Source organism: Microcebus murinus, chromosome 1, assembly GCF_040939455.1.
Source record: "Microcebus murinus isolate Inina chromosome 1, M.murinus_Inina_mat1.0, whole genome shotgun sequence".
In the NCBI taxonomy this organism is placed as follows: domain Eukaryota; kingdom Metazoa; phylum Chordata; class Mammalia; order Primates; family Cheirogaleidae; genus Microcebus; species Microcebus murinus.
The window spans coordinates 46,533,354-46,557,539 of NC_134104.1; the positions used below are offsets into that span (position 1 = coordinate 46,533,354).

At 38.7% G+C, this 24,186-nt stretch overlaps 1 long non-coding RNA gene across 1 annotated transcript in view; it reads right to left on the reverse strand.

The window, feature by feature from the left end:
* The window catches only part of LOC142872938 (uncharacterized), a 111,270-nt gene extending 87,406 nt beyond the window's left edge, over positions 1 to 23,864 (reverse strand). Inside the window, exon 1 of the long non-coding RNA XR_012921046.1 lies at positions 23,129 to 23,864. This is a non-coding gene — a long non-coding RNA (uncharacterized LOC142872938). The remainder of the gene's footprint in view (positions 1 to 23,128) is intronic.
* Between the last annotated feature and the right edge of the window lie 322 nt (positions 23,865 to 24,186).

The window sequence follows — 24,186 nt, forward strand, 5'->3', positions numbered from 1 at the left end:
GATCCAAGGAAGGTAGGTGGGAGACCAGGAAGCCAGGTGCAATGCAAGGAAGGCAGGTGAGGTACAAGGAAGGGAAGTGGGGGCCAGCAAGATAGATGAGGTGCCAGGAAGGCAGATGGAGTACAACAAAGGCAGGTGAGATACAAGGAAGGCAGGGGCGGTGCAAGGCCTTCAGCCTGACTCTCCTTCCTATGACCTGCTGCTCCTCACTCTCAGCTGCTCTCACACTTGTTTGGGAAGCCCTCTAAATTAATGATTATATTGGAATTAAAATTTGGGTTGCAGTGTGAAATACATTTCATACATTAGATTATTAAATCCTCATATAAATAATAGACAATTTTATTACCTTTATTTCACAAAAGATTGAAATGTGGCTATAGTTAGCTGTCCAAAATCACACAGCTAGAAAATATAATAGTCATATGCAAACCCATGTTATGTTACCCACATAACCCTACTACCTTCCTGAGGGATGCAAGTTAATGGCTCAGTTTTTCCTACTTGAAATTTTTTCTGCCACCAAATACCTCCAGTTTCTCTTCCAGGCCTTCCATTAGGTGGTCAGTGACATTTTTTTGGCACCGATTGCATGCAGAAGGTCAAAACCAGGAACTAAACAGAAGGTCCACAATTGCTCTCTGGCAGCTCTGGGAGTTTTCAGGCCTCAGAGTACTTTTCTTTCACACCACTTTGCTTCTTTACTTTTTCAGGAGCACATCTGGCCTTCTGAACAGAGTTAAGAGGAGTCATAAGGGAACATTCCCAGAATTGCTTCTGAGTTATATTCAGATTTTCCCATAGAACAACATGGTTTAGGGTAAGTTATGGGGTGAATTGTGTCCCTCCCCAAATTTATATGTTGAAGCCCTAATCCCAAATACTGCTGTATTTGGAGATAGGACCTCAAGACAAATAATTAAGCTTAAAAGGGGTCTTAAGGGGGTGGGCCCTAATCTGATAAGACTGGTGTCCTTATAAGAAGAGGAAGAAAGACCAAATACACTCTCCCCCCAGCAGTGCACAGAGGAAAGGCCATATAAAGAAAGAGTGAAAAGACAGCAGTCTACAAGCTAGGGAGGGAGGCCTCACCAGAAACCAAATTTGCCAGCACCTTGATCATGGGCCTCCAGCTTCCAGAAGTGTAAGAAAATAAATGTCTGTTGTTTAAGCTACCTATTCTGTGGTATTTTGTTATAGGAGCCCTAGCTGCTAATATAGCTATTAGCCCAGACTAATACAGAGTAGTACTTAAGTCACACTAAAAGCAGAAACAAATAAGATTAGGCACGTTTGGGTGAAAGATCTAATTTATATAGAACCAAATAAGAGACTGAATCACCAAAGCAATTCTAATCAAAAAGAATAAAGCTGCAGGCATCACATTACCTGACTTCAAATTACAACACAAGGCTCATAATAAACATTAGACAATTTTATTTCAGTAGGTCTGAAATAAAACATGATGGGTCTGAAATACCAAAGAGTGGGTCTGAAATACCAAAATAGCATGATACTGGTATAAAAATATACACATAGATCAATGGAACAGAATAGAGAACCAGGAAATAAAGCCACATATTTATAGTCATCTGATCTTGGAAAAAGCCAACAAGAACATACATTGGGGAAACAACACTCTTTTCAATAAATAGTGCTAGGAAAATTGGATTGTCATATGTAGAGAAATGAAACTGGACCCCTATCTCTCACCATACACAAAAATCAACTCAAGATGGATTAAAAACTTAAACATAAGAACCAAAACTATAAAAATACTAGAAGAAAACTTAGGGAAAACTTTTGGACATTGGTAGAGGTAAAGAATTTATGTCTAAGACCTCAAAAGCACAGTAAATACAAACACAAAAAAATAGACAAATGGGACTTAACTAAACTAAAAAGCTTCTACGCATAAAAAAGAAATAATCAACAGTATGAAGAGACAAACTGTTGAAAGAAAGAAAATATTTGCAAACTATTCATCCAACAGGGGACTAATACTCAGAATTTATAAGGAACTCAAAAACAATAACAAAACCAAATAATCCCATTTAAAAGACCACCCTCAGATTTGATTCACTAGAAGGACTCCCAGAACCCACTAAAAGCTGTTATACATGATTATGGTTTATTATAGTAACGTGATACAGATTAAAATCAGCCAAGAGAAGAGAGGCATAGGGCATAGTCCGAGAACATTCCATGCATGGAACTTCCAGTTGTCTTCTCCCAGTAGAGTTGCAGACAGTATTAACTTTACCAGCGACAATGAGGGAAAATGCACACTGAGTACTGCCAACCAGGGAAGCTCACCCAAGCCTTGGTGTGCAGTTTTTCTGGAGGCTCTCACGTTTACATGGTTGGCTGCTCACACAGCTGACCTTAGTCTCCAGGTTTTCTGGAGACTGAGCTGATGCCACATGACCCAAAGCCCGTACCTTCAATCACATTGTTAGAATATCTGCTGTGGCCCAAGGCCCCCAGTAGACAAAGACACTTTCATCAGACAGGATATTCTAAGGGTTCAGCAATTACCTCTTAAGAGTCAGGGCAAAGGCCAGACCTCTCTTCAGGCAAAATTAAATTCTTTACTACACGGTGGGGAAAAGACATTCAACTAAATGAAGCTCATGGCAATGACTGGCAAAAAGTAAAACAGTTTCATAAGTAAAACAATTTCATGTTTGTGCTCCACCCACCGACCACAGGGATGTGGCTTTTACTTACGCTTCTTTCCCATGACCTAAACTTCCCTCCCTGCCCCTCTGCTGGCACTGGCGTGAGTGACGGTGCAGTGACTGGTGCAGCCTGCACATATCCCACCTAAGAACAGAAAACACCAACAAGTCTAGGAGAATCAGGCAGGAGTTTAGGCAAAACCACATGGGATGAAATTACAACATGACACCCATCATTTTGATCAAAAAACTCTTCTTAAAATGCCAATATTCTAGGAACATTAATGTATTGGTATCTGTCACTCAAGCTTCTGTCATTAGTTTTATCTTACTGCTTTTCATCCTGAAAGCTGGATTAAAACAGTTGTTTGTGGAAAATAGAGGGCTGGGCACAGTGGCTCATACCTGTAATCCTAGCGTGTTGGGAGGCCAAAGTGGAGGATGGCTTAAGACCGCGACTTTGAGAGATTTAAATATGGAAGCCTCTCATTCAAGCAGGTGAGCTTTGAAGCTACTTCTTTTACTAACTTTTCTTACTAATCGTGTCCAAAGATCCTGGAATTTCTCAAGAGCTATGCAGAAAGAAACTTCTCAAAGTGATAATCATTTAGTAGTGTCTGCCTGGAGCATTGTACTGAGGATTCTGAAGCCACACCTGTGCTGTGTGAGAAAGCGTGGCAATGCATTAGTAAGGACAGTCACGGCTGTGGGAGAGGAGATTAGCAGCACCTGTACCTCCTAGTCCTCATCCTAACCTAGTCCTTTAACCTCAGGCCCAAGGAAGAGGCTGAACCACTTGTAAACCCTGAAACCAAAGACTATTTCTTCATCCTTGCCCTACTCTCTGTCCAATCCGACCTTCCTGCCCAAGTTTCCCTCTTGGTGTTAATGTTTAACTCTTAGTGACCCAGCAAGAACTACTAGCTCCAAGGTCAAGTTTAACAATTGCTCCTTCACAGTGTGCTTAGGGCCAATTCCTCACCATGTTCTGAATACCCAGACCCAAAGGGAGATGGCACAGATGGCACTTAATTTCTCCAGAGCAGTGCTTTGCAAACATCTCCACCCCTAGTAACCCAGGAGCATTAATTTTTACCTTTAAGGATAGGATCATATTGCTACCAGCAGCATCATAGCTGATATTTGTGTGTTTACCATGTGCCATACCTTGAGCTAGGTACTTCAGTGTTCATGCCAACTCTATTAAGTTATATATGATCATCAGCCCCATTTTATAAAGGAAGAAACTGAGGGGCAAAGAGGTTAAGAATCTTGCCAAAGGTTAAGCAAGGTTTTAAGCGGTTTGCCTGAGTCCAGAGATTCCACTCTAGATATTACATTATGTTGCTTACATCTTGCAAAGAGTAGCCACGTAGAGTTGTGTTCTGTGTTTAAAATTCATATGGATTATGGACTCCATCCTACAATAAATCTGGGTGTGTTTTAACATAAAAATTATATTATTTCTCAAAAATCTTAGTAAAGGTGATACTCCCACAAGAGATGACATATTTATCCTGAGGCTCAATGTTCCCCTTGGAGTACAGGGACGGTGTGAGAGAACCAGACCAGGACATTGGATTTTGCTCTACCTGATGATAAAACCTGTAAATTCAGAAAGCTTGTTATCCTCCATACATCCCTGCTACATGTGAGATATGAACAGTAGGGTAGGGGGCTTCAAAGACCCCTACAAGGGCTAGAATACGCTAGGAAAAAAGAAAAAGATAAATATTTTAGTTTGATTAATAAATATGCAAATTGACAGTATTTGAACAGTATCTCACTTTTTACTTCTACAGAGAAAACAGAGGAAATAAGCATTATTAGTTATAAGGAGCCCATTAAAAATGGTTCTATGTAAATAGTCTTGAAAGTAAATACTCTCCTTTAAGCACTCTAGGCTCCACTTCTTCCTCAGTCCGAGACCTCAGGCCCTTTGTCCTATCACCTTTCGTAGCCTCAGTGACACATGTTTCACATCTGAGTACCTGGTGGTAAAAGTTCTACCTTATCTCAAATTCCCATACACAGAAACTTGCAGGCTTAATAGCAACAAGGTATTGTGTAGTGGGTTACGTATATTTATAAGCATGAAATAACACATAGCTTATGTCAGCAATATGTTCTATACTGAGGCCAAATTGGATAAAGGTCTATTCTCTGGGGATAGGATTGCATTGTGTCTGCCACATGATGTAACATAGCACACTTCCAGTTATGTGTCCTCTCCTGAGGTATGTGAAATTAATCTTCATCAGTATTTGATGAGTAACCTTCTGAAGCATAAATAATTAATCCTCAACATGTTATGCATGAGAAATTTGACAATATAAACCTAAAACTTTACTTGGCTTTAGCAGGTGGCATTCTATAGGGGAAATCAAATAAACCAACCCACAAGGCAGAATAGAAACTTTTTTTCTTCTTCTATATTCAAGAGTGCAGGAATGTTGCTCCACGAACAGAGCATGCATTTTAACTGTCATACCAGCTGTGTAGTATTTTACATAGTCTGCTCTTCTATCCAAGTGGTGAGCCAATGTCAGACTTATGTAAACCTGAAGGCAACGGGTGGAGGTCAAGCTTGCTGACATAGAGGAAAGTAAAATGACACGTGGAGTTCCTGCTTCCAGCCCTGGACCAATTGCAGGGGCCAGGTTTGAACACCACCCCAAAGAGAGCTGGCCATTGGTTTTGCCCAGCCACTGGTGCCACTGTCAGCAATGGCCAAAGACAGGCCTGACACCAGGAAGCACAAAGGAGGAACAAGGCAGAGGAGGAGCTCAACACTGACCAGGCCGGTCCCAGGCAGAAGTGTGAAGAAGACAGAGAAGGTCTTTGGGTCATAGCTCACCACCTTTCAGCCCCCTGATTACACCACTTTCCACCATCAGTGACCAAGTATCACTTTATCAATGGATGATTAAGTACCTGACACCCACCTCTAATGTAGTATATTAGTTTACAAGGGCTATTACAACCAAGTACCATAAGCTTGATAGTGTAAACAACAGAAATGTATTGACTCACAGATCCTAGAGAATAGAAGTCCATGATGAAGGTGTTGACAGAGTTGGTTCCTTCTGAGGACAGTGAGAAAGAATCTGTTCTGTGCCTCTCTCCTAGCTTCTGGTGGTTTGCCAAAAATCTTTGGCATTCCCCAGATCTCTGCTTTCATCATCACATGACTTTCTTCCTGTGTGTGTCTGTGTCCAAATTTTCATGTTTTATAAGGACACCAGTCATATGGATTAGGGTTCAACCTAGTAACCTCATCTTAACTTGATGATTTTCAAAGGCCCTATTTCCAGATAAGGTCACATTCAGAGGTACAGGGGGTTAGGACTTGAACATCTTTGGAGGTACACAATTCAACCAAAAACATGCAGGGTAAAAATATCTCTAAATCAAGCCAAATTGAATTCTATGACTCAGCTTATAGTCTAAGTGCTCCCTTCTCACTAAATAGAAATTGCTCAAATTTAAGAAGAGTCCTGAGTCCACTTAACATGGAACTTTGTGGAGTAGGAAGAAGATGAAGAGGAGAGGGCTGCCCCATGGAGACAGACCCTAAGCGATGTGGTTAACATCTGGAAACAGGAAGGGGAAAGAAAGTGTCAGTTATTTAAGGTGCAATTATCCACCTTCTAATAATATATGACACAATCAATGTCCTGAGTTCTCACAGGGAGGATGAAGATCCTTGAGAACATGCTAAATTTAGGCAGCAACATCAAAAAAGATTTTTGATGTTTTCATCAAAGATTTTTGATGTTTTGTGATTTCAAATCACAATAACATCTGTTATCCATTTTGCTCAAATGGCAATTACCAAATAAGGTCTTGCAAGGATATATGTATCTTTGTGCCAGTTCTGAACTTTTCCCCCCATAGTTCCATTCTTTACCATTTCTGCTTTGCTTTGAATCTCAGGGGGCTGCATATGCAGGCTTTGTTTCCCAAGTTCCCATATCAGCTGGGTTCTGGCCGAGTCAGACGAATGGGAGGTACTGAGAGTAGATTGAAGTGGGGGAAAAAAGAATCCCTCCTTCCCTCTCCTCCCCAGATGGCTTCATTTATAGCAGATGCTTCTCTATGGCTCAAGTTCCTCTGGACAGTCCAGTGTGTCTCAAGCTTCTTCCAGAAAAACTTAACCCCTGGGTACACTAAATAACTTCTTTGTCCTTCTACCCTAGGGGTGTTAGTGGTTTCCCTGGGTTGCCTAACTAACCTGTTTGGCTCCAACTTCCCCATCACCAGTTAAATTAATTTCCTGAATTAAATTCCTTCTGTTGGGGTCTAAAAGCAGCAATATTCTAATATCAATGAGAACACTCAGAGCTAGATATTGGTCCCTATATACCATCCTCCACTAAAAGAAGTCAGAGATCCTGGGAGATATGGTTCATTTCAGGGCTGTGGCAGGTAAAGAATAACATGAGCCTGGAATATCTTTTGGGATCAGAATGTAAGAAAGTACTCAAAGAATGATGGAGATATGTCAAAAGGATACAAAAGCCAGCTGGAAGGGGCTCCCACTGGCCAAATTAGGGACAATTCGAGCAATAAAATTAGGATACTAACAGAGATTATAATCCATTTAACAAATTAAGAAAGCAAGAGTTTGTGCTGATATAAATAAATAAATTAATAAGTTGAAAGTTTGATGAGGTACAGAAAATTATGTAGTTGCTTTAAGAGTCTTAGTGCTCCCCATTCAAATATTTAACTACACAAGGAAAAAGATTATCTTTACAGTGGAGAAGCCTGGCAGATAAAACCCTAAGAAAGTGGTCAAATTGTATATCATCAATAATAGCACAAATAAAAAGTATGTTCCACCTGATAGCATGCATTGAGAAGAACACACCATTATTTCTGTGATATTCCCACCAAACACACATAACCTGAATCATGAGATTCTAATCATGAGAAAACATCAGAAAAATCCAACTTGAGAGATTTCAAAAAAATAAATGGCCTGTAATCTTTAAAGAGACAAGGTCATGAAGGTCAAGGAAGAACTAAGGATCTCTTCAAACTGAACAAGTCTAAAGAGACATGACACCTAAATGCAATGTGTGATTCCATACTGGGTCCTTGAATCATTTCACTACAAGTTGGTTATTGGACAATTGAATGTAGTCTAAACTTAAATTTCCTGATTCTAATGGCTGTATTGTCCTTATAAAGGAGAGTATACTTGTTTGTAGAAAATATACACTGAACTATCAAGGATGATGGGCATCAGCCCAGCAACTTACTCTCTGTACTATATTTGCATCTTTTCTAGAAAGTTGGTGATTGTTTCAAAATCTTTAAAAATCACTCTGTTGAAAACTTTGAGTGGGTTCTGTTTTCCTGTTACACCTGACTGTCACCCTTATCTTTAGATAGTAAGTTCTTGTGGACAGAGAGCCTCTTCATGTCTTCTATAATACAACACAAGCCCACTGGCATCCACATAATTAATACCGAATGCATATTTGTTGATTTGATCAGCATAAGAACTCATTAGTCCATGTTAGAGAATTAGTAAACTTTGATTGGGAAAGCCAGTTAGCCCAGCTGACTGAATGGGTCCTAAGACCACACAGGCATTGGTCCAACCTTATGGGCTATGGTCATATATTGACTGCTGGGCTTCATTTTAACCCCAGCTTCAGCTTGCATTTGCACTGGATACTAGGACTTTTATTTAGACCATCAAATTGTCATTTTGCCTTCTCAGCAATCCTGTGAGATAGGCATGGTGAGTATTGTATCTCTGTTATAGATGAGGACACAAGCACTCAGAAAGTTAAGTGATTCAGCAAAATCACCCACTTAGAAAGAGGCAGAGCAGAGATTCGAATTCGGCTCTTCACACTTCAAACCTTCTGCACACATCTCTGAGCCTGGAAAGAACCAGGAAAGGGTTTTGCCTATAAAGTGACTCAGCCAAAAAAAAAAATGAGTGGCTAAGGGTGTCAACAGTATCATCTCCATCTGTGAAGGACCACAGGTTTAGATAATAATGTCTACCTCTTAAAGTGAGCTTTCTCCCTGTTTGACACAGAATTTGACTAGCATCTTAGCAACACAGACTTGAAGGCCTCCTAGATAACGCAGACAATAACACCTTTGCACACAACTGCGCTATAAAAACTCCTAGACATCAGAAATATGGGGCATGCAAATATGACCAGTGAAATATGGGGCATGCAAACTAGTGATTTCCAAAGGCATTTCTATAATGAATATTCTATAAATTAATAGTGAATAAACCAAGAAATGCAAACATTAGACTTGATAGTAAAGGGTGTTAACCATATAAATACATTTTGAAAAAAGCACACACAGGTACAAATACTTAGATTGAATTAAATGTTGTTTTATATATTGTGCTTTCCTAAATTTTCACAGTGTTACTATTTATTTGCTTTTTTGTTGTTGTATTCCCAACATTTATTAGTATAGATAATTTACCAAGTGAACATTTGTTACCTTGTTAAGCCAATAAATCAACCAAAAATTGAATTAAAAACTAAAAATGTGAAATTAAACTGTGTATGATATTAAATTTTTATTTCACATATTTTTCTTCATGTTTATACTTTGGAAATCAATACTGATTCAAACTAGTAGACATTCCAACAAGAAATTTAAAAGTAGAATTGTTATGGTTGTTGTATTTATATTTAGTAAGACATGTAATAACTCCATTCCAAAAAAAAAGAGGTTAGAGAATGTAGGCTATAGGCCTCCAAATATAGACTTCAGAAAGAGAAAAATAGAGTCCTGTTTAGGTAGAATAAGGAATCTAAGCACTGAAATCATCCTTTTCCCTGTTATTTTAAGTGAAATTAAGACAATTTCCAAGGATATGTAGGCCTGACTCCAGACTTCTCCAATATATAGTACAAGGTGGCCCAACTAGAAAATCCTATGGCATTAAGTCTGGAGCCGAGGAGGTAGGCAGGAGAAAGAGGACATGGAAGCAGAGTGCCTTTTACCCTCAGGGGAGGTGTAGGAAGCCAATGGGCAGATTCCAAAATTCGGGTTGCCAGTTGCCCTAGAAGCCAGAGTAGGGAATTCAAATGAAAGCCCTAGGTGAAGAACAAAAACCATGAGTGGAGTTGAGATAGACTCAAGGAACTGGGAAAGAAGTCATTAGTTCTTAGAGAAAGGCCTTGCATAACTTCAGGTATTGATGCCAACCTACTAGTTGTCCACTGGAGAGATTTTCCCAGTGGAAGATTGAAGCCTGGGGTACATAGGAAAGTGATACCCCCATAAAATAACTTGGACTCTATATACCATACCATATACATGTCAATAACAAAGATAACCAATACAAGAGGCTGGGCAGGGGGTGAGGGGAATGGGGAAAGGGGGGACTTTGGCCAATGGGTACAAAGTTACAGTTAGATGGGAGGAACACATTCTGGTGCTCTACTGCACAGCAAGATGACTATAGTTAATAAAAATGTATTGTATATTTCAATATAGCTAAAAGACAGGATTTTAAATGTTCTCACCACAAAGAAATGATAAATACTTGAAGTGATGGATATGTTAATTAGCCTGATTTGATCATCCCACAATGTATACATGTATCAAAACATTACATTTGTAACCCATAAATATACAGATTATTTGTCAATTAAAAACAAAGTAAAATTTTTTAAAAAGTAAAAGTAATAAAAAAAAGTCACAGAACTTTCAATCTAGAAAGGATCTTAGATACAATCAAGTTCAACTGCACAGTTTAGATACTACCAAGTGTAACCCATTCACAGATGAGGGCACCTAAAGCTAGAAGTGTTGAGGGACTTGTCCAAGGATGCATACCCACTAAGCAACAGAACTAGGACTAGTACAATAGTTGTTAAAGTCACAGTCCAGAACTCTTGCTGCTTTCTCATATCTTCCATAATTTAAATTTAAAATGCAGATATAGGGTAGAAAGCAGTTAGCAGTTTTTTGTTTTTTTTTTTCAGAATATTATGGGGTTACAAACATTTTGTTATATGTAATGCCTTTGCCTCACCCAAGCCAGGGCTACAAGTGTGCCCTTCCCCCATATAGTGCACTCGGCCTCCATTAGTTGTGAGTTTACCCACCCCAAGCCCCAGCAAACTTTTTTTGTAAAGGGCAAGACAGTAAATAATTTAGGTTTCTCAGGCCATGTGGTCTCATATAATCACAACTACTCAACTCTGCCATTTTGGCATGAAAGCAGCCACAGACAAAACATAAACAAATGAGTGTGGCTATGTTTCAATAAAACTTTATTTAAAAACACAAGTGGTGAGCTGGATTTGGCCTATGGGTAGTAGTTTGATGATGCCTGGTCTAAAGAAATGGTATTGTACTTTCTCAAACTTTTGATTCACTGCTTTCAGGTATCATTCAGGCTATGGTATGGGTGAGTATGGAAGAACAAAATTATGTTTTGATTCATGTGCCCAAAGCTTCTAGAAAAGTCAGAAAACCTTTCCCGATGTCATAAATCATTAAAATCACAGACTTACACACACACCCCAGAGTGAAAAAAGGTGAAAGGGTGGAGAGAGAAGCTAATGGGTGAACATTCTTGTGATTAATCAGCTGTCCCTTTTTCTTCTTAGCCTTCTAATTGATGAGATCAAATCAAGTGCCCAAGCTTTCTTGTTTATTTGTATTTAGGGTACTCCTTAACTACCTATAAATCTCTGCTGCTCTCTGGTGGTAACATGAAACTGTTAGAAGACATTCCAGAAAAGTTGAGTACAATAGAATTTAGGAACTGAATTCACAAAATGCTTTGGGACCCTAAAGAACTAAAGAAGAGTGAGATTGAGTATTTTCAGATTTACTAGATGGAATCATAGTCAAATCCCTGAAACATTTCTATAAATAGTTTTCTTTCCTCATAAATCCTCATTTTTTCTATCAGGCCCAAGCATCAGTTTTTCTGACACTTGAAGGTTCTGTGTTTTTCTTTTTCCTAAAGCAGAAGCATCATAATTGGTGAACCATGGCTCAGAAGAAGCTTTAATTCTTCCAGAATTTTTGGATAAGGTATAAAAAAATACAGCAGAGAGTCAAAGGAGATCCAGTGTCTGCCTGGCAGTTGGCTGACAGCAAAGGTGTTTCTAATGCAAATTACAATTCCAAGGGGTACATGTAGCTGAACATCAGCAGATTTTATTTCTCTTTAATGCTGAAAAATAGGTTCCTTATTTCTAGTGCCTTAATCATACCAGAAAAGCAGAGAACTCCATCTTCGGTTTTCTTACCACCAAAAACTGCCCTTTAGGCTTGGGTTGACATTTTATATCAGGAGATAGGATCAGACTACTATTTTCATATCAGTAAGTTGATGGCTTCTGGTGACTCAAGCAATACAAGGAAGAGAGGGAATCCAGAAACCAGAAATATGGAAGTGAAGGAACAAATGAGATAGCCTGCATACACAATGAGCCCAGGGGCCATGCCTGTTTCACCCACTGTGGTTAATACATTCCAGCTCCTGGCACAGAGTCTAATAATACATGGCAGGAACTAATATGCTTTTACTGAATGAGTGAGAAAATAATTGAACTAATCATTAGTGTTTATGAGCATGATTTATAAACTATATACCACTCTACCAGTGGTCATTTTATTCACATTATAGGTCATGAAAAGGTAAATTACAAATCAAGAGATAATGGCAGGAAATGACATGTCTAATATGGAAAGAAGTTCTTTCCAAACCCATAATTTGTCTCCCTTCTCAATATCATAGCATCACAGAACTTGGGGATTGAAGGAGATTTTAAGGCTTTTCTTGTCCAAATATCCATCTGATGCTTTTTGTTCAGAGTTCCACAATATTTCCAACAAGTGGTGGCCACCCAGCCTCTGCTTAAACACTTCCAGAGATGGGATCGCAACGTCTGCAAAGACATTTTGTAATTTTGATGAAGAAGAGAAATTGAAGAAGTGGGTAAGGGTAGAAAAAGAAGGTTCTAGAGTTGTGCTGTTCAATAGGTAGCCACCAGCCACCTGTGGCTATTGAGCACTTGCGATGTGGTTAGTCCAACTGAGTGAGGTGCGCTGTGATTTTGAAAACTTAATACAAAAAAAAGTAGAATATCTCATTAAGTTTTATAATGATTACATGGGGAAATCATATCTTGTACCACTGAGTTAAATATATTATTAAAATTAATCTCATCTGTTTCTGTTTGCCTTTTAATGTGATTACCAGAACATTTTAAAGCATCTGTATGACTCACAGTATATTCCTACTGGACAGCATAGGTCTAGAGAACATATTCTGCCTCTCTCTCTATCAGAACAAATGCGATATCTTAAGAATTTGGCAACTGATGAAAGGTTTTGAGTGAGATCTGAGATGTGCATTTCTGACATGGACCTGGATGATGCTGCCAGTTCAGAGACCGCATTTGTAGGACCAGATACTGTCGCGCCCACCTCGCCAGCAAGGAAGACGCGGCAACAGGAGTTCTTCTGACAGTGCTTTATTGGGGGATCCCTTAGGTTACATTTTGCGGAAGACGCAGAAAAGGGGAAGGGCAGTTCCTTATATACACTGCAAAGCAGGAAACTCATATCATTGGTTACATTCGACACACAGGCGCAGAACTTGTTTACCAGCGGGAGAAGCAAGGGCGAGGCACCGGATATCAGCGCCATATTTTAATGGCGTTGTCACCGCACCCCACAAGATACAGATAATTCTAACAAAGAAGTGCAGAAAGAAACACGAGCAAGAGCTCTTCTTTCAGAATTCAGATTGAGTTCTCCCTTCTAAAAAGCTTTTCAAACAACTTATTGAGATCATTTTATAAAATATTAAGCCTAACCATAAAAATATGGCTCAGAAAGATGTTTTTTCTATGCCTCATTAAATGAACTACTTGCAAATGTAGAGCATAACATTTGATTTGATATATAGTCATTGTCCATGATGATTATTTCCAGCAGCCCAGAAAGCCCTGGAAAAAATGAACCATATTCTTCAAATTTTAATCAGTATAAAAAATAATTCTCATGTCATTATTCAGTGGTTCTTTTTGTTCTCATAAAGTATATTTTTATACTTAAATACATTTAGTTTCAAGTAACTATGAAAAATAGTTTTGCAATACTACCAAATGCACTGGGAATTCATATTTAAAATCTGGTTCACTTTCAAAACCTAACAATTTTCTAAATTATCGAAGTTTTGTCATAGTACTTGGGACTAGGACTTGGAACTTTTATAAAACTTAGGATTTAGGACTTGGAACTTTTATAAGACTGAATATTCAAGTTTTCAAATCCTCATTACCACTAAAACATTTACACAGGCCATTAATGAATATCAAAAAGATTAATGTCATCAAATAAGGTTCTAATTAAGCAATCTTTCTAAAATGGTATTTGGAACATGGCTTTCAGAATAGTTGGCCAAGTTCTTCCTGCCAGAAAAACATACTCCCTCATCTTCTAGCTTCCCTATCTCACACAGCTCCAAGAAGACTGAACCAAACAGGGCACGGTGCAGTGCCTGAGCCACATACCTGGAGAGAATATATCCTATTCTCCCCGAAGTTAGATTACCTACCATCAGGAGTTCACTTGATGCCTCATATGTGAGAAGAACTCGGTCAAGGGTAGAAAGAATTCCCTTGGAAGCTTTGCTTAGCCACCTGCCTCTTTGGGGTGCACCTGCCCAGCTTCCAGCTATGTGTACATGAAATGTTTCTGTCTCTTGTCAGGTATGACTTAATAATCATGTGAACTGGGCATGTTCCCAAAAAGATTGCGAATAAGGCAAAAATTTAGTTAAGGCAAAAAATTAGGGGAGAATAATAGACCTTTATGAGCTTTATTGACAACAAACTAAGCTGAGCCAAGAAGGTGATGTGGCTGCCACTAAAAATGAATACTTTTCGGGTAAAGAAATGTCCTGCCCATTTTATTCAACAGTAGTCAGACCACTTCTGGAATGCTATGTTGATTCTGCAGACAACTTCTTAGGAAAGTCATCAACAAACAGGAGCAGCCCCAAAGATGGGTAGGATGATGGAGGGTCTGGAAAATATGTCTTTGAGGGAATATTTGAAGGAACTCAGAATGAATGACTAGAGAAGAGTTGGATATAGCAGGTAAGAGGCACAGAGACACATGAACCTTCTCTTGAAATATCTGAAGAGCCGTCACAAGACAGACGTTAAACTTACTCTTTTTCTCTACAAATGGCAGACGGGAAACAGACAAAGTATCAAAGAGGTTAAGAACACAGCTCTGACATCAGACTGTGGATTTAAACCTTGGTTCAGCCCTCATTGGATTTAACTATTTAATCTCCGTGAGCTACAGTTGTTGATCAGAAAAAAAGGATATTTGAAGTACTTCCTTTTAGGTAAAGATTAAATGCAATAACAAATATAACAGACTCAGAACAATGCCTGGCAAGTGTTCAGAAAATATTAGTTTGAATCAATTAATTTAATAAAGATGCCTGAAAATGCAACGAGCTTGCTTCTAGAGGGAGGTTTAGCCCAGGCTAAGGTTTAGCCCATCCATCTTCCAGGATGCTACAGGGTATCTCTGCATTAGGTAGAACTAGGTAACCGGTAAGCAGCCTCTCAACTCAAAAATTCTTCACTGTTAACTAGCACTTAACTTTCTTTACCCCCTAGTCTCTGCACTTTGTTCACTATCGTAGGACTTATCACCTTTCTCATCATTAGTTATGAACATATCTGTTTCCCACCTAGTCTGTGAGCTCTGCACAGTCAGGCTATGCCTCATCCATCTTTGTTCCCAGGCAACTTGCCCAATGCCTGACACACAGCAGGCATTCAATAGACACTTGTCAAATAAAGGAAGATACTCAGGGCCCAGCCCTGACTTGGGCTCCTGGCTGCTTCTCTACCTGGGTGGCACTTCCCCCAGGAAGGAGCTCAGCTAATATTCAATCCAGGAGGTTTTAGAATTCTTGTGATTATACTAGAAACATTACTTTGTGGGTATTAATTTTCTGGGTGAATGAAACATTCTAATCGTACAATATCAAGTACATTGTGAATTTATAAAGTTTGGACCAATTCCTGATTCCCAACATGTGAATTCCCCTCCTGGCCACAGGCTGTGACTCTTTGAGTTGATATACCCACTCTCTACAGTCTGGTTCTCCAACCGATAAAGTGGTTCAGTCCACACTCATAGAAATCTTTGTGCATATCTTCCTTTTTCTGTACATAAGTTTCTAAAAGTGGCAAGAGGCACGCAGTCCCTCCATGGGATTCAAAACTAACAAGACACTTGCTCATCTACCAGCAAATTGTGTTTGCATAATTAGCAACTGTGATTTTTCCAGTGCCTAAGTTCTTCTCTGGATAAAACTGATGTGTCTTTCAGATCCTCAGACTTATTAATCTTTAATATGTTTGTCCAAGTACTCACCAAAATATTAATGTTCCTTTGGTCACTCAATAAATACTTGATGAGTAACTAAAAAGTATCCTAAGGGCATGGCAGCTTCCAAACTTGCTTAAATTATAACCATGGGGTAGCTTAGGCATTTAGAGAAGGTAGTTCAACTATTATTCGATGCAGGACAAAAGTTTTAATACTTTATATTCCATATTAAACTCATCTTAAAGAACCAGAGCTCCCCAAACTACCTAAAAACTGAGAATATGATATGAATAAAAGTATCAAACGAACTGCCAGCCCTGGTCACCCACAACATCGCAATGTGTTTCCAAACAAACCAACAGTGGGTCTGTTCCAACACCACGTGCTCTCTCTGCTCTGGAATGCAGTGCAGGAAAGTCTGAAAGTAAAGCCCAGCTTGGCAAAACCACTTTTGTTCTTTCACGTATTCCAAAGATGTGAGACTCAGGGAGCACTCAAATCCCCAACCCCGGGCATGACTAAATCTGATTTTTACAAACTTCATAACAATTTCCTTCTGCCTCCAACAGTACGTGCAGCACTCAGAGCACAGAACCTACCCAAACTGCAAAAACAACAACAAAAAAGCATATGTTTTCCATCAGGACTGATTTCCTCAGTAATAACCTGTTATTTCTTTATGATATTCATAAAGCCCATTTTCTTTCTACTAACTGTGTATGAGGTTTTTGGTGGGGAAAATTTAAAAAGCCTCTCACGTGACAGTGTTTAGCCATATAACTTCCTAGTTCTTTTTGTCATTTGTTCTAATTCTTTATGTGATTTGTATCCTAACCAGGATATTTTCTATCCCTGCAGGAGTTCAGATACCTATACACAGTCTATTACCTTTGGCTCATGATGATCAAAAGGACTTTTATTTATTAAACACTTTTCTGACAATTATCAAAAGAATGAATGAGGAAATGTGAGACACAATGGTAACCACCTCGTACCTATTGACTCTTTTACTGTTTTTTACTTATTACTGTGATATATGCAGAGAACTGTTTTTAGCTTAAACAGTTTTGTGTCCCTGTTTCTCAGTGCAGTGAATTTAGGGTTGGGTTGATTCAAAATAATTTTTGCTGGTCATGTGTGGTGTCTTACTTTGGATAGAGGAGTTGCGGTGAAGCGATCTAAGCAGACGCTTTAAGAAGCATGACATTGAGCTGACTCCCAGCCTAAAGCAAAGCCTCCTAAGCTGACCTATGGAACTGTCAGCAAAAAAATAATACTAATAAATAAATGCTTATATTTGTAAAAAAAATAATAATAATTTTTGCAAAACTAAACAACTTTCTTAGACAACATTATTAAAGGATTATCTTGTATGCAGAGTTCAACACCCAGGGCCACTGGGCTAAACCAACTTGACATTTGTAATGACCCAAGAAAAGGCCTGAATAGTCTTTAGACCTCACAGAAATTAAAGGGACAGGAACTAACATAAATGCTACCCACAAAAGTCGGATAAAGCGCTCTTCTCGGCAGGGTGAGCATAACACGGGAAATGCAGGATATCTGAAGATCAATTAAGAAACGACAACCCCTGTTCAAACTGAATAAGGCCATACCAGTGTTCTGCTCACATATGCAAGGAAGTTTAAAACAGGCAGGAAAGACCACCTTCAAAGAGGGATGTTCATTATAGTCATCAAAATAATGTCAAGAATTTTCACAGCCAGCTGTTCATCTGGCAGTGAGAAACCTTGACTGTAGCCAAGCGGACTGTCCAGCATGAAGCTGAATTTAACAGCACTCATAAATGTCTGTGAGTAAAGCAGAAGTAGCTCCAGCGGTGGTAAAACCATACTGCTAATAAAGATAACTTTCGCAACATTTTTTCACAGGGTCCTATATATCAAAGGTTAAGATGTTAAGATCGCCAGCCATTCTCCAGGATGGCAAGCTCTTACTGCTCATATGGCCCAAACTGGGGGTGTGATCATACATATGGCTCCTCCAGATAGAAGAGACATCTTATAAGAGGTGTTTTCAAAACTCTGTTGAGAAGAAACAATTTCATGATACTAGTAATTAATGCCACTGTGCAAATACTGGTGAGGCAATCCAGCTACAGAAAATGATAACAAATTCCCCAAGGTATTCTAGAAGGAACTCCAAACATATAAAAGAAGCAAATGGTGTCAGCCCATGGGAATCAAGTTTTCTCTTTAATTCATTTAATCTTCTTTAAAAAGGAACAAAAGCGAAAGATTGAAGCGAAGCCTAGACATCTATTGTATGTACTCAGAGGATCACACTGGCTATACTATCAACAAATAATGATGATAAGCAAGACTGAGGGAGTGAGGTGTGTTCTGGGAACAAGGCCCTTAGGTAGCAAACATTCCCAATGCACCAAATCTAGATTGTTCTTCTTGGGATAATTGCAAAGCCTGACCATGTCCAAGTAGGTCAAGAAATACAGGAAACTATAATGAACACAAATATTGCTCATTCTGTGAAGAGCATTCCAGTTAAGGAATGCTTCACTTAGGAATTATTTTTGCCCCTTAAATATTCATTGCTTTATAGAAATCTTGTTTTCTAGGATTCCAGATCTGCTCATGATTCAATAATTATTATACAACAATTGCAGTTTGTTATATAATTTTCTAATTTTAAATAGTATCTCATTTAATACCTGTGAGGTTGGACTTATCATTATTCCCAATTAACAGATGAGGACATTGAGGCCCAGAGGAGTAAATTATCTTTCCCAATATGACACAGTCTATGAAAAAAAACAGGATTTGAACTTATATCTTTCCAGAATTCTTTGGCCTTTTCTCTACATGTTGTCTCTAACCAATGGCAAGACGACAGAACAGTTTAAAAACAAAGAATTTAAAAGCAGCCATACTCACACCTGTAATCTTAGCACTCTGGGAGGCCAAGGCAGGAGGATCGTTTGAACTCAGGAGTTCGAAACCAGCCTGAGCAAGAGTGAGACCCCGTCTCTACTAAAAATAGAAAGAAATTAATTGGCCAACTAAAAAAAAATTATATATATATATATATATATATAAAATTAGCTGGGCTGTGGTGCATGCCTGTAGTCCCAGCTACTCGGAAGGCTGAGGCAGGAGGATTGCTTGAGCCCAGGAGTTTGAGGTTACTGTGAGCTAGGCTGATGCCACGGCACTCTAGCCCAGGCAACAGAGTAAGACTCTGTCTCAAATAAATAAATAAATAAAATAAAATAAAAATACTTAAAAAATTTTTAAAAAGCATACAATATTTCAAATCACAGGTGAAAGCAAGAGATATATAAAATCATAACTATGCAACTTGTACTTATTCCCCAAAATAAAACAATAGTTTTTAGATTTCTTGATGTTACTATAATTTCCTTTCATAAAAGGCAGCTGGTGCCAAGTCATCATCACCTAATGGGAAAGGCTGTCCTTGGCAGGTCTCTGACTGAGGACAATTTCCAAAATTTCAAGCGATTTTTTACTTCAGTTTTGGGCTAGCGTATTAGACTAAATATAAATTTATGTTCCTTACCACTGAAATTTTATCTAATAATGTTGGAACTGAGCTTAGCTACAAAATACCAGCTGCCATAGAGCAACCCCTACTTACTACTCAGAAATTATGTCCCATACAGAAAAGAATTGTGCTCAGATCAACAAAGAAGCTTTTGGGGTTATAATGGAAGGCAAGAATTTCCAAAATAATCCTAATATCAAGACTTGACAGCTTGTTCTATCATCGAGCTGTTGGTAGATCATTATTCTAAAATTAAGCCTTTTCTGACACATTTCTTAATATGCAGGTTGCCCTGCAGTCTTCTACTCAGTACTCATGATTTCCTACCTATATTTAAACTTGGAAACAGAGTTGCTTGCTGATGCCACTAATGTTACCAGATTTTTGTTAGGAGAGTTGATGTAAGAAAAACTATCCAACTCATCTTTGCAAGCTGATCAAATCATTGGTTGACTGTCTCATATTTTGAGCTGGGTATAGATGGAGGATTCCAGTAGAAAAACTAGTAAAGAAATTTATTAAGTTTTCACAAATAGTGAGTGTTAATCACCTGTCCACAAAGAGGGCCCTGATGGGAAATCACGCTGGAATCCAAAAGGCTATTGTTTTCAGCCCCTTCTGGAATTGTTCACGTGGATGTATTACCTTCAAACTACATCTGGAGACCTGACATTGATTTTGATATGAAAAGACTATAAATCACTGTAAAACATGCCAGGGCCCTCAGTACAACCCATGAAAAACATATACATTTCCACATACATTAACCAAGGAGGCATGGTCAAGAATATAATATTGATTTGGAAAAGTCATTCCAATGGAAGACATTTTTGATTGCATAAGACTTCTCAAAACAGCTTGAAACAATCGTAGCTCCATCCAGCAGAACTATAATACAAATGAATCACATAATTTTAGAATAAGAGAGACCTTACCATTTTGTCCAACCTCCTCATTTTAGGTTTTTTTAATGTGCATTACAAATTGTTTTACTTTTTATTATGGAAATTTTTAATGAGTACAATAAACCCTCATGTATCAACCCTCAGTCATCCCAATTGAGTTGCCAATCTTTTAACCTCCTTACGTTTTACACAAGGCATTCAAAATCCAGAGAAGTAACTTGGCCAAGGTTACTTAGTTATTTTGTCGCTGATCCGTGACTCCATGACTGAAAGTTGAATCGTAACTACCCCCTTCCCCTAAATACTACTTTTTTCACTCTGCCTCATAGCTCTTGCCATTTTTAATACAAATGTCAGATACTTTCCCTTCTAATAGGGGTCTATATTTAACACTGCTCATCCTCCACTCCACTTGAATTGAAAGGATTTGTTTTCAGAAAATTTATTCTGACTGTCTCTATTGTACTTCTCCATTATCACATAAAAAGCCACTGTGAATGACCAGTACAGAAGTCTGAGGACATCCTAGTCTTCTGGATTGTGAGAACACCCTAGCCAAGTAGTGTTATTCAAAATCTCGTTCTATGTTCAGCAATAGGAAGTAGTTCTGTCAACATATTATGGAGCAGTTTTTTAAAAGTTGTTTTAACTATCTTCTTCCAGATCTGACTGAGAATGTTTAACACAAACCAAAATACATTACCCTGTTTTATTTTTGTTTTTGTGTTGCTACATCTACTCTTTGCTTATTTTTAACCCAGGGGATCAGGAACTATGGAATCAAATCAAGGTAGTGCTATCTCACTATAATAAGGTTTCTGAGTCTTGCATCATCCATGTCGTTCTTAAATTAAAACCAGTCTCCATGCAGCATTTACGTAGCAGCCACAGGCAACCCTGCTCTGTTGCCTGGAATCCTCCTCTTTTGATCCTAATCTTTCTCTTGCTCCATTCTATCCCAGTTTGGTCCAGTTTCCAATCCCTCTCTTACCATTTGCATTCTATGACTAACTTTGGCTTAACCAATTTGATATCTTTGTTGCTCTTTAAAGTATCAGCTCCCTCTGGCCCTAAGTGCCTCAACTCACTTTTGTCTGCTACTCCTTTGGACCACAAATCCTCACAGAGAGGGATTTGGGAATATGTCATATGAGGTCAAGGCTGCAGACAGGTCACTGTGTGGCAATGCCATGTTTATAAGCTATGAAGTCATTATTGCCTCCCAGGGAATCTTGGCTACCATTGCTATTTGATGATGCTTTTTCACTTAGACAAACAAAGAGCTCATCTGTCAAAAAAATCAAAGAAAGATATCATTGTTTTCTGCCTTTTATAACTGTTGAAGGTAATAGAGTTACTTGATGCCTCTTTCATACTCATCTGATAACATAAGAACAGCCTTTAAAATGGATTCCAACTTGCTTATTAAAAGACGTGCTCTTGTTAGTTAATTTCCTTGCCAAGGGGGTCAAAATTAGTGTTGTTCCTCTTAAGTGTATGCAATGATATGCTACAGTGATTTAAGGTAAAATTATCCAGAGTAATGTTTATAGCAAAAGAAGACCTGTTTATCCCTATGCTGTCTTCTATAACTCATCTCGACATTTTAAACATTAAGACACACTATTCACTTTAAGCCATCTCTTATTCCTTCTTTGACATTTGTTGCTGAAGAATAAATCAGTCAATAAATAAATACATGGTCAAGGCCCCAAAAAAGCTCTGATCCAGCATGGGTAAGGCATGGACCCAGAGGGGTGTGTGTGCATGCACTTATAGGTGCATATGAGCCCACGTATGCACGTCTCAGAAGCATTTGCATTGATTCATTCTCTCAAATGAGAGATTCTCAAGTCTCTCCCAATCTCCCCAGTGTCAACAGCTTCAATTTGTGAATTGGTGAGTTCACAATTAGGAGCAAAATCTGTTGCCAAAGAACAAAGCAAGTTAATTAGTTCACCTTAAAAGAAAAGGAAATAAAGCTTTTTAAATGATCTTTGTGATCTTTGTCTTATTAACATTATGTGAATTTGCTAATTAGCTAATTAGCTAAATGATTCATTTATCGTAGAAGAAAAACCTTATACTCTTCAAGACTAAACTGTTAGCCCACCATTCAACTCTCTTCCCACTCTCAAATTTACTATCTAGCACTCTAATACCAACAAAACAAAACAAAAATTCAGAAAAGAGGGGCCCACGGAGAAGCAAAAACTATTTCTAAAGCTGGATATACAATACTTTCTGCCATAAAGTGATATCCAATCTAAGCTTTCCAGTTTCTAGTGAAAGACTCCTTGGAGGATGACCACGTTTGAAGCTCTGACTCGAGGAGGGAGGGGAGGCAAGGTAACCTTAATGTTTGTGCCCCCATAAGATGCTAAAATAAAAAAAAGACTCCTTAATGCTCCTGGTAACCAAAATTTGAAATTTTAGAATTGATTTTTTTCTTTTTCCTTTATTTCCTATCTAGCCAGTCTTCAAATCTACCTAGTCTTTTGTTTTTGTTTTGGAAAAATTTCTTAAACACATTCATTTCTCTAAAATCTTCTACTACCTTACCTTCATCACATCATGCCTGAACTATGACAACAGCCATTTAACTGGCCTCCTTACCTCCATTTCTTTCGAATATTATCCACCACAGTGGCAGGAGCGGTGAAAAACAGGGCCCCTAGTGCTACCATCAGTATGTTTCCTGCCTCTGTCAGAGCAAGTTTAAAATGCTCTGTCTGGTGCTCTACATCTGACAGCCACTGCCTCTGCCACCCAGCTAAACTTATCCCCCACTACTGCCCAGACTGAACACTCTGCCCAGCCTGAACCCTGAACGCCGGCTAGGCCGGTCTCCTTCCCTGCCCTAGAGAGCCTTTCCTGCTCTACTCACTTATAACATCCACTAGACGGAACTAACCTTCCTGGCTCAGCCCATTGACCTCACAATGAATTCTCACTTCCTTTGGCACTAGAAGGAGCCTATTCCACCTGAGCTGGTATAGTCATGCATCACAGAATAACACTTCAGTCAACGACAAACTGCATATATGATGGTAGTCCTGTAAGAATATAATTCCATATTTTTACTGTACATTTTCTATATTTAGATACACAAATACTTAACATTGTGTTACAACTGCCTACAGTAATCAGTATAGTAACGTGCTGTACATGTTTGTAGCCTGGGAACAATAAACTATACCATAGAGCCCAGGTGAGTAGTAGGCTGTACCAGGTAGGTCTGTGTGAATGTACTCTAGGATAGTCACACAATGAAATTGCCTAATGACGCATTTCTAGAACATAACCCTGCCATCAAGTGACACATGACAGTATTTGATTTTATTCTCTGAATCTTTTCATGCATTTGTGTCTTCCCAATTAGATTGCAAACTATAAGAGCAAGGATTGTGTTTCATACATCTTTGACTTGATCACAACAAGGTGCTGAGTATGTGGGAGGTTTTTTAATAGTGGTTTTTAAATCTATCTTCTAAAAGTATTAAGTTAAAAATTTCTAAGGCCAGGTGCAGTGGCTCACGCCTGTAAACCTAGCACTAGCACTCTGGGAGGCCAAGGCAGAAGGATTGTTGAGGCCAGGAGTTCAAGACCAGCCTGAGCAAGAGCAAGACCTCCTTTCCACAACAAATAAAAAGATTAGCCAGGCATGGTGGCGT